The 16,976-nt window shown below is 41.1% G+C and overlaps 1 protein-coding gene across 5 annotated transcripts in view; it reads left to right on the top strand.

Moving 5' to 3' along the window:
* The window catches only part of PWWP2B (PWWP domain containing 2B), a 38,282-nt gene extending 21,790 nt beyond the window's left edge, over positions 1-16,492 (top strand). For 4 of the 5 annotated variants that reach the window (XM_019482921.2, XM_059730013.1, XM_006261039.4 and 1 more), the window contains exon 4: positions 15,899-16,492. The gene's annotated coding sequence lies outside the window, so the exon portion shown is untranslated. Of the gene's footprint in view, positions 1-7,661; positions 14,063-15,898 lie in introns of all 5 variants that reach the window. The other variant, XR_009463093.1, reaches the window with a different exon arrangement.
* Positions 16,493-16,976: the final 484 nt, after the last annotated feature.

Raw genomic sequence — 16,976 nt, 5'->3', positions numbered from 1 at the left:
CCTGTACTGCACGGTGCCCGTGGCGCATGGTTATTTTTAGCCCCTACATCGTAATGATGCGCTATACTGTGGGAGCATGTTGCTTTAGCAATGTAGCTGCAACGTCACGCTTTGTGCCCACCCACATTACGCGACTGTAATGCGTTGCTACAGCAACATGGCATCACATGTAGAACCACCCCTTATATCAGTAATGCTGAGGCCCTTGCCCCATGGACTATGAATGGACAGTAAAGTTCTGTTCTAAATCTGTTGTTAACAAGTTCGTAACTATGGGGTTTCCCGAGTGGGTACTCGGAACAGATTATATGTTCCTCTTCTGAAGCCTTTTGTGGAATAATGTAAGACTGTCATAGAGTAACTCCAACTGAATGCAGAAACTTCATAGTACTCATGTTCTTTTGCTGTTTCAGCCCAGGAGATAATAGTTTTTCATGATGGCATCTTCCAGTTTTTCTCCCCCTCCACAGTAATACTGTATGTAGTCACAATAGCACTAAAAATTTAAAACATGTTAGGACATATTGTCTAGCAGCTCTTAATTCTTTTGCTGTTTGCTAACATAATTTTTGTGTATTTAGTCACTCAATACAAAAAATAGCTATCTTGCTCTGTATAGCAAAACAGAATCACATTAGGTATTTGCTATATATAGTAAGTACTAATGTAAAGTTGGGAACGTTATAGGTTATGATTTCATCTTCCAAGATGTTTCAGGCCCCTATGCATGTGTTACTGGCACTACTTGCCAACAGTTCACAAAGCAAGATGCACATGTGCTCTATGTATTACTGGCTGAACAGAAAATACCACCAAAAGGGGGGCCCATATAGTAGCCCTCTCACAACAGGAAGGGTGGTGGTGGTTACTGCACTCCTAGAAGAGGTTGTCAAAACACTTGCCAATACTGATCCCTTTTGCATTCAGTATCCTTCAGCTGAGAAGGTGAACATTTTGGAAACTTCAGTGCTGGTTTTCTAACCAAATCAAACTGCCAATATGAAATACCAAATGGGTATATATGAACAGACTAGTCAGCCCACATACATAACTAAAGGTGAGGCAGTGGAATGAGCCAGAGGAGGGGGGGGAAACCTTAAACATTGCAAATGCAAAGTGCAGCACAACATGCAATCGCAAGCTGGTCTGTGAACAGCTGGCTTGCCGAGTATTACAGACTCCTTTCCAAGCTGGGGAGACAAACAGCTGGTATGTGGCCTGTGTAATGCTGATAGAAGGATGGATGTGTATGGGCTATCTACTATCTGAACTTGTTGCTTATGAGATGGAAAAGTGTTGCAACCTCTACCCTTCTTCTCCCTCCTCCCTCCCCACCCCAGATGTAAAATATTCTGTTAGACTGCTGTATCTAAGTGCACATGGGGGCACTCTTCGCAAACTAGAGCTATCTGCTTACAAGAATTAGAAGTTCAGCTGCTGAAATAGCTTATGTAACTGAAAGGCGTAACTTCTTGGAAGCGCAGCAAGCTGTTTTGGTTTGGACTAAGGAGCTTATGGCACTCTTTGTAGCTTTGCAGGCCCACCAGCTCCGGAGCAAAGAGCTGACAAATTCTGCTGGCGGAGCTGCTCAACCAGCAGCCAAATCGCATGTAAACCTGCACAGTGTCTTTTGGGGAGCATTTGCAAATGTGCTGTGGATGAAGGTACAGATGAGACATTAGAGAAGCTGGCAGAGACGGTGGGTTCCTGAGCAGTCAGCCAGGGCTGTTTGCAAGGAGAACCAGATGGTGAATTCAGGTCCTGTTGAACTGGTCAACGCTGATAAAATGCTCCAGATATTGGAACTTGAAAGGAGCAGATACAGTGCAGGACTTGAAATACAATCAAATTTTGCAATTTCCCCTAGAGTGTAGGGGAAATCTGTCAAGCCTTCAGATAGCAAAGTTGTTACTCTGAGGAGTCTAATAATCTGCCTATGGATGTACAAGTTCAGCTGGCAAAGTCTGACACTTTTGTAAACTGCATAAATCAAATATCTTCAGGTTTTCCTGAATTTAGATTACAGTCCAAGCACTCATACATCATGGAAATTTAAAACTGCATTTATTTAGATGTATTTAGATTTTAGCTCTGCTTCTTTTTTATATATTAACAGTTGCAACAAGTAAGGCAGGATAAGTGTAGGCATTGCAGTAATAGGACTTGCTGAAATACATTTTTGAGTTGGACTCTTAATGCCGAGTAGCTTTGGTAAATGAGAGTGTGGATAGTACAAAAATTGTCCTGTTCCAGAAAGGTGCACTTCATACTTCTTTTTACCGCTTTTTAAATGTCCACCTAAATAACTGTACCAAAAACCGCAAGTTGTCAAGTCTTCCCAACATCAGTGTTCCACGCAGATGCGGGTTGGAGGTTCTGGAACTTCAGGAACAGCTTGAGAAATAAATTGCTCATTATCTATGGCAGAGCAGAGAGCTAAATAAGCATACCAGGGCTACTTTTAGGTATGGTCGACTAATACTTCATTTTGAAGGATGGTATAAAAATTCACAGGTAGCTTCCACACTGCCAATAAGTTATATTAGCACTTTATCTGACATGACTGAAATTCCTACAGAATATGACTTAAATCTTTTAAAGTTTGGCAAAAGCTGCATCCAAGTCTTCATATCTCCTTCCCCTGCCCCCCACTTCCATAGAAGTGCCCATAACTGACATTTTTGGCATGATTACTGGTATCACAGACGCTGCCTGCTTGCATCAGTCTCTGAAACCAGAATGACTTGCATTGGTACCTGGTTTTTATTTTGTGCAAATAAAAAGAATAATGGAAGAAGCAGTAGAAAGTAAGGTAGAACGGGGGTGCCCCACTTATGGGTATGCATGCCACAAGTGGCACAGGCAGTCTGTGTAGCATGTGGCAAATTGGGGACGGGACAGGCAGCACAGAGGCAAATAGGGCAGAAAACGGAGCTGCAGATCAGGCAGAGGGATCAGAGTGCTAGTCAAGGGAAGTGCAGAGCTAATGTATGCCACACCTGCCAAAAAGGTTGGCCCTCACTGAGTTATAATATGCTCTTTTTGACCTTTTACATGTGCTTTCATTTTTGTGCCTTTCAGGTTGAAGTCTGCACGTCTGTATAGGAGTTTTTAAGAATACCTTGACTGCTGTTGATAACTGGTTCCTTGGGTCTCACTCCTGCCTCTCCACAGATCTGAGGTCTTTTGAGAAACTATTTTTCATATCCATAGGTGGCAGGTCACCAACTGTTTCTAGAGAAAAAATAACTAGCCCTTTAGCCGATGGAAAGTTACTTTCCCAGGTTTTCCCTAGGTTCCTATATCTACTGCTACACATTGCTGCTGTGCAAGTCGTAAGTCTGCTCTGCAGTATTAATTTGCAAAGAATCCTGTCCATTTTCTACAATAGGGAGTAAGGGCTTCTATAACCCTTCAGTCTGATAATTTTTAATTTGGAATAATAGGCATGTGGTACTTTACTTTACTTTTGGATTATATGACGGATAGTGTAGGTACTGAAGGCCCTCATGCAGTTCCTGAGTCGGGTATAAGTGGCCCATGTAAGTGAATATGAGTCATCATTACTAGGGCGTAAGTGTAATAAATTCTCTGGCAGCTTAGCTATGAGCCTTTCCTGCACTGACACTGTCAGCTGCCTTGAATTAGTTGTCAGTCCAGTCACTAGTTACTCATGTCCTTTCCCTAGAAGGTGGGGCTGTGTGTTTGGTAGTTTTTTGGTTTGTTTGTTTGGGGGGGGGGAGGGGGCTAACAACATTTTTCATTAATTTTCTGAAGGCACAGATACTTCCACGCAGTTGAGTGTTTCCTCATTAAACTTGTACTAAGTTGTTGGACCCATGGTGGGCAAGAATCTATTCCTGTAAATTGTGCGTAGTAACATCACTACATTTTCTTCCCCTCAACTAATCTGACTATGAATAATGAGCTCATCTGTTCAGGATGAAAAGTGATAACCTGGGTTGTCATGATGCTATAGGGAGCTGTTTCACACATCTCTTGAGGTGATGAAGCAGTTGGGATTTAAGGCGAATGGACTTCGTTACTTACCAGATTTTTGGAGCCAATTCTAAAAACTTGTTCATGGCTAGCAGTAGGATGGTTGGTCCTACTGATTTGATGGTTGAGATCTGGTGGCTGGAAATGCAATGATTCTGCACCTGTTCCCTTTTTACATCTTTCTGTGCATATTGAGCAGTGGCTCTTGAATGATTTGTTCTGTTTCTCCTTTTGGAGGTTTCCTTTGACGGGCTTTTTCCTCCATTGTCTATTTCTGCTTGAGAGGCTGGGAAACTAGGAGGTTTTTGGGTTTTTGTTTTTTAAACTTTTTATTTATTTTTCCTTGCAAAAATACTTCCCACCTGAGCTCTGAGGGAAGCTTTCCTGTGGGAAAACTTCTTTCAATCTCTTGAGATATATATTTAGCTGAAATTTACAGGCAGTGGCTTGGTTGTGTCTCATGCCCCCCCTCCCCCCCCCCCCCCCCCCCCCCCCGTAGAAAAAAGGAGCAGGCATTTAAACATGTTCAGCTACCTGTTTCCTCTTTCTTCTTTTCAGAAAGAGAGAGAGATGCTGAGTCTAAGTTTACCTACTGACTTGAATTACTGCAGAGGGATATTTTTCCACCCATCTATTATTGGACGATTTAAATTTCCATTTAGCTGCCCCTGGAGTTCATATTGCTCTCACATTGTCCTCCTTCAAAGCAAGTTTGAGAAAATCAGAGCCTAAAAAAAGAACCATTTGGTAACTTTTCTAACCATGTTGGTGATTCTGCTGCGTCCCAACAGGAGTAATAACTTGGAAACTGTCTTCAGCTTTTTCTTCTCTCTCCAGGGAAGGATGAATCCTCCTCCCTTTTGGTTCTGTGGTTTAGGAATGAATCTTGGGGATAACATCTACTCCCTGCTGACTATTTGTCACTGATTAAAAACAGTAATTAAGGCCCTGGGGATCCAGCCAGGACATGACAGAATGAAGTGTATATCTAGAAAATATCTTTTTTCTGGGCCCAGGAAGATGAATCCTTTTGATCTGTGCTCTAAATAATAAATGCCTTACCTAACAAGATGAGGACTAAATACCCAGCCTATTCAATTCTGCAAGCTTCAACAACAGAAGGAATTCCTTTAATCTAGAAGGACCAAAGGTAGATTCACTAAAGGTAGATGTGATGGATGAAAAGATCCAGCCTCTCAAGGGAATACACAGTGCCCTCCCACAATGCCTCCCCATCTGTAAGCAAGCATTTCTGTGGGTAGAAGTTTCTCAAACTTAAGCCTCTGCCTCCAGTTCAACACCTGGTGTACATGAGGGGAATACTTCATTTTAAAATTAAGTTGCCTAGTGTTGCTAATGCTTCTTCAGCTCCACCCCTATGGGCAACGGTGGGAGCCATACTTCAGACAGATCTGTCAGCAGCCACCTCTTATTAGGCACCCTGTCCTTCAGGTGGAAGACTGGCTTTATTGTCACAGGTTGAAATGCTGGTAGTAGCTTGTAGCCTGACTGTGCTTGGGCTCCCAGTGGCTTTAGCAACATCGGAGCTTGACCCAGTGTTGAAAACAGCAGGAAATGTCTCTAAAACTTCCTTAGTTATAGACGGAGGGGGGGTGGTATCGAATGATGACTCACTGTGCATAGAAGAATCATTCAAATATAAGGGAGAGGGTGCGGGGTGGAGGAAAGGCTGAAAAAACTTTGTTCCCGGGAACCTCTCCCACCTCCCAACTATTTTATTACATTGGAGCAGCTGAGGTGATTGTAAGAATTGCTGACTGCTCCCTTGGCTTTACTTCCGTTCTGCAGCTCCTTGGTTCACCACCTTTGGACTGCCTGTACAGCTAAGAAATGGTGAGAAGGAGGTGATGGCTTCTGTCCTATAAACAATCCACCTGTTGATGTTCACCTGTTTGTTAATGCGTCTCAGTTGGCAATATTTTTCACTAAACACTAGTAATACTTTCACAAAAAAAATACAAATAAATGAAATGCTGCTCTAAGCCTTTGGGATAGGGTAGGGTATAAATCTAAGAAGTAAGTAAATAATAATCCTAGCCTGATTTGGCTTCCATTTAAAAGCACTATAAAAGGGAAATTAAACTGCCCTAAAAATGCAAACTTAAATGTTACAAACTATCAGAGCTAGGAGATTTTTATTCTAGTTTGTTTATATTCCATATACAACTCATTCCAATATAATTCCATGTTTATATGCCATATGTAAGACAGCATATGTATTTTAAAAATCATAAGCCCCTCTCTCCTTCCTGCCATCCAACTAGAGAAAGCTAACACAGCACACTTATTTTTATCACTGTATTTTAAAGTTTCACTTTTCTCCTTTGTCCTGCCACTACTTTTTATGCATTTATTTGTTTATTTTTCTTCCTCGGGCTGCCTGGGTAACCACCTCTTCAGTGATGTATCAAGGTAGGAAGGTCGCAGAAATGTTTTAGTGGTGAAGGGCAGTTGGTCAGTGACTGCTCCCTTTGGCATAATGGAGCATTGTTTATACAAAATGAGGAGTGAGAAGTTGGAGGCAAGTAGGTTGGATACATGGCTTGATTCTCCCCTTAGTGCCTTTTATCCATGTTCTGTTCGGCACCCACATTTTAATTGTTGGGCCCTGACTCTTCACCAGCCTTGCTCTTAACATGTGACAAAACAGCCTACAGGCTTTTTAACTTGTGCTGTCATAGTCTGGCTAGGCTCAAAGGGACCTTAAATCAGTGGAAGATCCAGGTCATGTGGGTGCAGACAGAAGTGCAGCTCCTGGCTGTAACTTGGAACGGTTTTTACAAAGTGTTTTGAGTTACCCCGTACCAAACAGAAGTTCACTGTTGGCTCCAGGGTGGAGGGGAAGCTAGCTGCTGGCTGGGAGCCTAACAAGGCCAGGGGTCTCTGCCACTGCTCTCTGTTTGCAGAATGGGAGGGGAGAAAGGCAGCGCAGGGAACCTCGTTCTTTGGGCTAATTGGTGCTGAAGTGTGGGGTGGGTGAATTGGACCCCCCACCTCCCAGGAGCATTCCAGTACACCTGCCCTGCCCTCCAGGGGGTGTTGAACACCCCCCCCCCTCCCCCCCAAGACTCAACTCCCTCTGCTCCCTTCCCCCCCCCCCCATTCTGAACATGGCAACAGGCTGGGAGCTCAGCAGACAAGTTATTAAAAAAAAAATGCTGCATTTTGAAATGTCTGTATCTGATACCTCATGCAATGAGGGGTCAGACTTTCACCCACTGGGCCATTTTTAAAGCTGTTTGCAGCTGTGCACTTGTTTGGTCACAGCTATAAACTCCTTTGTGTAGCCAGTTCCAGCAAACATTGTGGTTTCTGTCCTTCAGGGTGATCCAGCTGCCTAAAGATAATCAAATACAAGATGCTCCTGCCGTGCAACTCTATGGAATTGTCCAGGTTGTGGTGGAGTGCTGAACTCTGGGGCAATTCTGAACTCTTCAGTTGGGGGCTATCTTTCCTCATGATTTGATTATAGTACTTCACACTGCTCAAGAACTTGAGGGAGGGAGTTGACTATATTGGTGTTGAACTATATTTCTTCAGAGCAGATCAATTTTTAATAGCAGATCTTATTTTAAGAAGCACTTAACCCCAGAGAAATGTTTCTAGTTTTGATTGTTCTAATTCACTTTTTTTTCTTACAGATGCATCTGATACTGCAAGGATTAGGTTCAGAGAAAACTAGAGAAATAGCAGCTTTCTGCAGCACTTGCATTTGCCTCTTGCTATGCAGATCTGTTAGTTCAGCTGCAGATGCTGCTCATTTGTTAGAAATATAAATGGCCTCCTCATGTTGGGAAGTTGTATGAATGTGCACTGCAGCTTTAGGAGGTGACCCAAGAAGGAAGAGGGAAGCAGATTGAGTGCCTCTTGCTGCTTTATGAGATCTCCAAAAACAAACCCCCCAAAACCTTGACACTTAACCTTGGAAATAGCATTACTTCCTCTTCTGATTGGAGAATGAGTGAAAGGCCCTGAAGCTGAGCAGTCTAACAGGGAATTTTAGTCTCTGGTTAAAAAGTCAAAATAATGTAAAAGGGGAGCACTGAATAAAGACTTAGGGGTGGGGGCTGGAGTTTCGTTAAAGCAAAGGTCTCTTTACATTTTCCCCCCAGCCAAACGAGGGAAGACTAGGGTTAATATCATTTTTTGTCCCTGCCTAAGTGTGCATTTCTGTTTGTTCCTTCTTTATAGCCCTACCTATGAGTGGCCTTTCAAATGCTAAATAAAGCATGAAAATTCACAAGCCTTTCCTCAGTCTTTTTTGCGGTCTCCTTCAGTAGATCTCCAGTGTGTGTCTTAGGGAAATAATTTAAAGACAGAGTTCACTGCAAAATACCAAAAAGCATTTTCAGATTCCTCTTGCAAGGATAGCTGCTGTTCAGCACAGTCACCTTTTAAGAACAGAAGAGACTTTCTAACTGTCTGTGGAGGGATAAAGAACAAAAGGCTCAAAACAAAACTGGGAAGTTGGTTACAGAGCAACCTTTTCCAATAAAAAATGCCAGAAGTTACTTCTGTATCTGATGGCTTCAGACTTTTAATAACTTGTTACAAAAGCTGTCACTTGCCCCCACCCTACATACTGGTTTTGCAGAAGCCTTTTTCAAGGGGTAGATGCATGAAGTATTTTAGGTTTTGGAAGGATTGCCATGTGATGCTTCACTAATTTGAGTCAGCTGTTACTGCTACTATTAACCTGCCAGTGGGTGATGAACAGTTAAAATTTGTATCCGTGACCCATTTTGTAGTCTGAATCAGTGACCCTGAGTTGAGCCTTAAAGCTTATTGTGGTAAAACTTCTACTATCTTAGAACACTTGGGTGGTTTTTTTTGGTGTATTTTTTTTTTTTTTTTAAAGAAACATGCAAGTGTTTTCACTTTCTGTTTTTAAGTTCATATGTTAAAGCTGAATGTTTATTTTCATCTTTGAAATATGCAGCAGCATTCTGCCCTTCCTGAGGAAGTCTGGCCATGAGCTAAGTTTAGGATCTGTGCCCACTTACCCTTCCTCTGGGGCCAGAGGGTGAATGGGGAGCATTTGGTGAAGCTTGTTCTAGGATGCTCTGGTAAAGCTTCAGGTCGTGAATGTTACACAGTGCAGTGTGAATGCTGACAACCTGGCTACACCTGGGTAGGGATTGCCACGTGGCTTGGTAAGCAGGAACTGCTTCCTTCTATACCTGATTATTTATTTATTTATTTATTTATCTCTCTCTTTCTCTCTTAAATGTCTTCGGCTGTGACATGCATATAATGGTAGGTTTAGGCTGAGCAGGTATAAGGCCTTTATGCTGCTTTCCTTCTTAGCATAGTCATCCTTCCCCAGAATGTGATTTAGCTCCCAATACATGATGATTTTTTACTATGGTCTGCCTCCTGACTTCAGCAATAACAAAGCGCTCAGTATATCACTCCAGTGGCTTGAATGAGCTTGTTTTGACACATTTGAGTCTCACTAGTGAATATGCTACCTACTGTCTTTTCTTATATGCACCAATGCAGTGTAGAGTACCAGATCAGATTCTGTCCCCATAGTTGACCAGTAGCTTAGTGTGCAGTTACATTAGTTTCTTTTTATTGCATCTAATGAGGACCCAGTCTCTCCAGCATAATCTTTTTGTCCTCAGTCAATCCTTGTTTGTTGGGCAGGAGGGGGAGTAGGCACTTGGTTTGTAGGAAGATTTCTGGACGTTTTTATTAAGAGGTATCTGTTCCTAGCTCATAGGTGACATTGACAAATTACTGACTTTGCCAGTGTTGTAGCTGTATGACTTGCTGCCTTAAGGTTGGATCCTGTAACTGGATCCACATAAGTAGCCCAGAACACAGTCTATGCAGATGTGATCACTGCACTGCTAAGCCTTAGCCCTGTAAGCAACTTGTGTAGGGTTCTAATCTTCAGGTGTCAATTGAACAGCCTCTATATGAAGTGGCGCAATAGTGTTTCCAATTGTTGTGATATTTGATGTTTTGCTTAAAACTCCATCTCCTAAACTCAAGTGATTTGGATAAGGATCTATCCTTTCTTTTATTTTTAGAAAATGTTGCAGATTTTGTGACTTTTTCTCCCTTTGCCCAAGAATATGAAGAAGCCAAGATTCCAAACTTTTTTTTTAATTCTTTGGGGTAGCAATAATTAGCCCATTTTGGAAAATCATGCTGTCTACCATGGTATTAAATATAGGCCATGTACAGTTTCTCTGCTGAGAGGAGCCACACCACAGTCCTCCAGCAACCCAGGGTGCTTTGTTCCCATCCACGTTCTCTCCTCCACACCCTCATTCCCTCCAGGAACATGTCACTTGCTGGACTCTGCTGTTCCAGATAAGCATGAGGCAGAACATGATCCCCTCACAGTCCCCGCAGTGAGCTTCAAAGGGATGCAGGCTGTGTCTGAGCAGTCTTGGTCAGCCAATCGTGGCTGCTCTGTGCAGTGCTACCATTTATCTGCAGGCAGACCAAGTACATCTGCAGAGCATGTGTGTGCACAAGGCATTCTCCCGCTCCCTACCCAAGGTGTGTAGCATCAACACTTCAGGCTTTCCACTCTTCAGGGGCTCTGCATTGAAATGTCTGTTCAGGCATTTCTGTGTATGACTTTTCTCCAGCAGGAGAACAAATCCAAGAGAATTTGCCCATACTATTTGAACGTGTGTGTGCAGCCTGTAGGTACATTACTGCTATTTGGTTCCTTGGTCAGAGGCTGAAAAACCTTTCCTTTCTGCTCTGTTTGCATACAGTCATGTCACTTGTGAGTTAGCATTTGGAATCCATTCCTGATTAATTAAATGAAGAATGGTGAGCAACAGTCTCCTAAAACAGGATGCTTGGCACTGACTTTCCTGGCTGGTCCCAGTTTGAGATGGCTTAAGGGTATGAATTCCAGAAAGTGCTGACCTACTTGTGCTCTAAAGGATGTCTTTGAGTGCTCAACTTGTGGCCCCTTAAACTTGCTAGTCACTGAAAAACCATGAGCATTTCAGGCCAAGATATACATATGTTTTACTTCTGTATTTTCATTTAGCTATGAAAGCTAATATTTCTCTTTTGTGAATTAGTGTGAGGAATAATAGTTTTCCTCTTAAGGCATCAATATAACATGGCATAGTAAAATGACTTCTGAGAATAATTCCTGACCAGTTTCTCTATTTGTCTTTTTTTCTTCTTATAGGAGAAGATTTGTCCTAAGCAAGTTTTTTTAACACAGTCTACTATAGCAAAGCATTTACAAGCAAAACAAATAGTAGACAAAAGTAGCATAACTAAGCTGGAGAGAGACAGAGGGGGTGAGAGAGGGAACTTCCTTGTGGTGACCTAAAATCAGCATCCCAAATATAAAAGGCTTGGTGAGCAGTGGTGTAACCTAGACCAGGGCAACCACCCCATGTGGTTGTTTGTGGGGGGGGAAGAGAGGAGCCTGAAACAAGTGGCAGTTGTGATTGAGGCAGCAACCAAAAGTTGCTGCTGTCCTTGTTCCCCAGGTGCCTGGCTGTATCCCTACACCGCTGCTGGTGAGGTACAACATAGAATTAATTTTGCAACAGAAGTCTTGTAAGCGTGGCCCCTTTGTGTTTTGTTCACACATACCTGCCTCCTCCTGCCCACTGCCATATTCCAAATGTATTCAAGCTGAGGTACAGCTTTTGTGATGGATCTAGTGCTCGACCAACATGATCTCCCATTGTCTAATCTTCGCTGAGGAATAATGTTTCTAGCTTCTACTGCCTGAGAAATCTTTTATGAGTGACAGTGTCCGTCATGGCAGTAAAAACAGTGTACCTTGGAGTCAATAGGGGCTTGCCTACTGCTTCTTGGAACAGGATGTTATCCTGGCTCCCCATGGTAATCCAACCTTTGTAGGTAGTGTATAACTAGGGGTTTTTGTTTTGTTTTGGGTTTTTTGATTGTTGGTTGTTTTGTGTTTTGTTTTTTACCCAAGTTTCATACTAGACCTCAGCCCTCAAACACAGCTGAGAGCCTGGTGAAGATGCTGAATGTTATCCTAGACATAATGATTGCATGTTGTGTGTGTATGTATGTATGTATGTATAAATGCATCTATTGCATCCTTCTCAGTGTTCACCTCCAAGCTAATGTGCATCTGCCTGCTCACATATCAGATCCCTGAACAGGTTGCAGGGCTTGCTGATTGATTGTAAATGTAGCAGTATTGCATGTGTGTAGTACCTATTAATCCCAGTAGTATTTAAACTAGAAATTTTTGATTTTTGTCCAACATTGTTAGGCTCAGATTTACACACCTTTCCAGCAATATAAATATCAAATCTAATGAGGATTATAGGGACCACTGGTAACAACACAGCTAGGCTCAACATAATCAAGGCATGAGATTGTTACATGAAACATCTAGTTACGTGAAACTCTTCTGCAGGTATGCACCGAAGCACAAAGTCAAGTGGCTTACTTACCTGGGCTGTCACAAGTGAGGCTGCTGAGATCTTAGGTTTCCTGACAAGGACTGCAAACTGGGGAAGGGGGAGAGTTTAGCCAAGAAAGGAAAAAAAAAAAGGGGGGGGGATTGTGATTGACCTGAACCAATTTGTTGTTTTTGGTTTGTTTGTTTTTTTTTTAAAAAAAGAAAGCTTCACATGAAGGTGTTTTAATAAAATCAAGGGCTAGAGTCGCAAGGCACACTTGGGCCCTAGGATTCTCACAAAATGGAAGAGATGGCTGTGATTGCCCCATCTGTGCTTCATTTGGAGTAGTCTTGAACTTGACTCCCACCTCTGTATCCTAACTACCAGGCCCTAATATGTGAGGAAGACATCATTGCACAAGTCCACTCATGAAATTAACCTTAAAAAGAATGTCTCAAACTGTTCTGCTTAGCTGAAACCATTTGCCAAATTGATCCTGAACGTGCAGATAGTTTTAATGAACCCGGGTCTGTATGTTTTCATGAATAAGCTACTGAAATGAATTGTTCAGGCCCTAGTTTTGACTTCCAGTACAGTGCCCTAGCTGCTAATCATGCTGCTGTCCTGAATCAGGTGATGTATCATGTATGTATTTATAGTTGTGTAAACCTTCAGGGACTGGGCAGTGTCCTGAATATCAGGTTATTCAAACTAGCTTCATTTTGAGGGAGTGCTAGACAGCTGAAGCATCAATGTAACTAGGTGAACTATTTTGCTTTATTTGTATGATAAATCTTCTTGCACTAGTAGCATAGGTTGCATTTTCAAAACTGGTGAGTCTACTTTGAGGCATGCTTAAAGTAGGTATTTTTGCTCTTTGAAGAAAGTTCCTAATTCATTTTTGAGCCATGCACTCCTGTATTCAAGGTAATTGCATCTGCCACTAAGTAATGGCACCAAAACTGTAGCTGAATCTGAGCAGAAGCTATAGGGTTTCACCACTTAGGGACAGAGAGTTCATCAAAACTATTGTAAAAGCCAGTTTGCAGTTTGGCCAGTAGTATCAAATTTCAGCTACAAGAAAAAAATCTCTGATCTTCATCTTGGAACAATTTCTTCAAGCAACACCCTTGAACAGGCTGAATTCTAAAAAGAGAACAGGGGAGGGGGCACAATGTTTGCAGTCTTATGTTGAAAGTATCTCACAGTACAGTGTTTTGGTGTGTTGAACATGGTGGCTTTTTAAATAGTAATTTTTCAACAGTTCAAAACACCAGAAACCCCTGTTTGGTTTGTATGTGCTTAATATTCCCTATTATATCATGAAATAAATGGTGCTCAGTGATAACTTCAGTTTGGAAAATGGCTTCAGTTTAGCTTTGTTGTTTCCTTTTAAATAAACAAGTTTGCAAACAAAATAAATGCAAATTATGTTAGTTATTCATACTTGGTACAGCTGGGTGGGATCATCTGAAGCACCTAAGTTACTGACTTTGGTGCTTTTGAAAGTCCTACTTGCTGTTGCATTTAACCTCTTTTTCTCTTTTCAAACTGTGAGTTTGCATTTTGCAAGACGTATGCTGCAGGTAACTTCTGCACCCTTATGGAGACAGACCACCTGCACCCTGCAGACAGAACCACCTGCAGGACATTGCAACAAACTGGTAGCACAACAACTGGTTTTTTGTTTGTTTTTTTTTGCTGTTGTGAATTTGCTCAGTATCCAATGTGTGCATGAAATCCTTGAGTACAGACTTTTGCTGAAACATTGTAGTGCCTGGTGTAGATGTTCATGGGGGATGTGAAAAGAAATAATTTTTAGGAGTGTTTAGTTTTGTAACTCAAAATTTTTAGGCTTAAATTATGATCTGGTTTTAAAATAACTTTCATCTTTAAGCTGTAATATTACATCCACTTAAGTTATTAATTGGGAAACAAATCTGAGGCCATAAATCTTAAATTACTGACTCATTGTGAATTACTAGGCGTCAACCTGGGTTAGGACTGATTACTGAATACTTTTTTTTTTTTTTTTTAAGTTAGGCCTGTTTTGAATTGCATCTGTAGTTCTTCATGGTGACCTGTTTTCTGCTACTAACAAGTGTTAACATTTAAGCTCTTGCATTGCTCTGTTTTTCCACTCACTTTTCTGTCACTTGCTCTACTGACTCATATGCCTAGTTAAGAAAGGTGAAGGAGCAGGGTAGTGTTTACTCCTGTCAGTCTTCGAGATAAATAGTTTGCATTAAAATATAACCCAACTCTGCAGCACAGTGTAAGTTCATCTTGGACAGCGAAGCTAACAAAACAGAAAGATTGGAATAGGCAATATTTAATAAGGGTATATTTTTTCAAACCAAGACTACCACATGAGTTGTCTGCCCAAGACTGCTGCAGACCAGATGACAGGTTCCACAATCTTGCCTTCTGCCTAACGGTTTTATCAGACGCTGCTCCATAACAGAGTGGCAAATACAACACCTTGAATATTTTGAGTTCACAGCTTCTTTTTATGTTGGAACACTTTTACTTGAAAAACCAAATGCAAATAGCATCGAGAATGTCTGGTTTGCTGTCTGATTTCTCGGAGAACAGTTAAATGGTACAGTGTCAGTTTGATGTAGTTTGGTATGAATGATTTCTGCTCAGAGGCCTGGATTTGGGATGTTGGGAGCGTTAATGTCCCTCCAAGAATACTGAGAAGAAAACATGCAATATGAACAGATCTGATGGAAATATCATGCAGTTATTTCTCTTCATTTTAGGATACCATTAAACTTGAAATGTGAAATATAGTTGTTTTCTGTTCTAAAAAGAAAAAAATCTTGTTTTGAAAGTCAGGCTCTCATCTTTTTATTATAGAGGTGCATTTGATTTGTCAAATGTATTTTTTTTTTTCCACTTGGACCCTAAATTATCCAGTTGATATTTGGCATCATAAACCTGTCTAACAAGGCAAAAAAACTTAAGTTACTCCAAAACTGGATTTCAAGAAAAACCTTCCATTTGCTTCACCACTTCCTGAGAAGTGCAGGTAGTAAGACAATATGGTGCTATGCCTTTTTTCTAAGTACTTTTGATAGGACTCTTCTTGCACAGGTTTCTGGTTAATTAGTTCATAATATTTCTCTTACTGGGAAGCGGTATGTATAGTGTGTAAGGGGGGGGTTGTTTCTTTTAATACTAAGCTAGGTATCTGACGGATTCTGTTCACCAACAGAACTACAGGACTGCTATCATAAAAAAAAAAAAAATAATAATAATAATAATAATACTGCCAAACATTGCTTCAGCTCTCTTTTAAAATCTGTTAGCTTGAGGGGTCTCTTTATAAAACAGTAACAACTACAGTCTTCAGTTTGCTATGTGAATTTAGACCCGGAGAATTTCAGCCTATTTTTAAATGAAACCAAGGAGTGTATGGAGCGTGTGCCTCTCAGCTAATATTGGTCAGTTCTGTGCCACTTGCAGTAACCTCTCCCTCTTTCACTTTCTTCAAGGTAACAGAAGATAAGAGCACAGCTGTTCTCCTAGAGTTTCCTGAAGTCTGTAAACATCCTGACATGCTCCCCAGGAGAATCTTGTGGTTGCCATATACATGACAGCAGGATGAATTTCCTTGTCAGATTGCACTGCTTATCATCTATGAAGGGTGACGGGCACCTGGACTGGAGTTAGGAGACTCTTCTGGTGTGAGGCTGACAGGAAAGTCTTAAGGATATCTTAACCTAAAGCAAGAGAATTGACAAGTAATACTGCAATGAACTAGGGGAATAGTAAATACCACAAATTGGAATGTATTTATTACTTAAAATGTTAGCTACTCTTGATAAAACAAACAAACAAACCCAAAATTATTGCTGCTGCTTATTTTACTTACAGATTTCACACACTTGTTAATTTTAAAGCTATGAAACTTTTACTCAATACTGTACTCTGAGAAATGTAATTGGAGCAGGACACGCAATAGAATGAAATCAGTGTAGTGTCTTAAGTACAATGGACTCACTTTTGTGTCTATTAAAACTTGGAAAATGTGCATCACACAACTGTGGCTGTCATTGCATACATTAAAGCTTTTTGAAGTTGTTTAATGGCAGAGTGGAGGTAATCAACTAGGAATGCTGTGTTTTCAAGCATTCAACAGGTAATTTGGATGGCGATGTAGCCTTAACTTGTTCTACTTTCCTGTCATCTGAAACAAAAGGCAGTGTATACTCGGTTCAGTCCTCCAAAATGTATTGAGATGGGATCTCAGCCTGTTGCAAACAACAGATGAATTAATTTAATCTTGTATTCACATTTTCTTAAACTAATTTTAAGATAGCGGAACACTATATTACTGTGAAAATTGTGAAGTGTTCAGTATTTTTCAAATTTATTTGAATTTGAAATACTCTGAACTTCCTTAGTTGTTTCATTTTTAAAAATCGAAATATAGCTTCGGTATCTTTTTCATAGTCCTGATTTAGTAATGAGGGGGAGAGGTCGAAACTGCCCCCATGCAGTTAGCTGCCTGCATGTACTAGGAAGTTAGCTTTACTCTTTAAGTATCATGACAGTACATGCTCCTTTTTG

This window comes from Alligator mississippiensis, chromosome 6 (assembly GCF_030867095.1).
Source record: "Alligator mississippiensis isolate rAllMis1 chromosome 6, rAllMis1, whole genome shotgun sequence".
NCBI lineage: Eukaryota > Metazoa > Chordata > Crocodylia > Alligatoridae > Alligator > Alligator mississippiensis.
The sequence above is the reverse complement of the archived record's forward strand: the minus strand, read 5'-3'. Positions and strand labels throughout refer to the sequence as shown.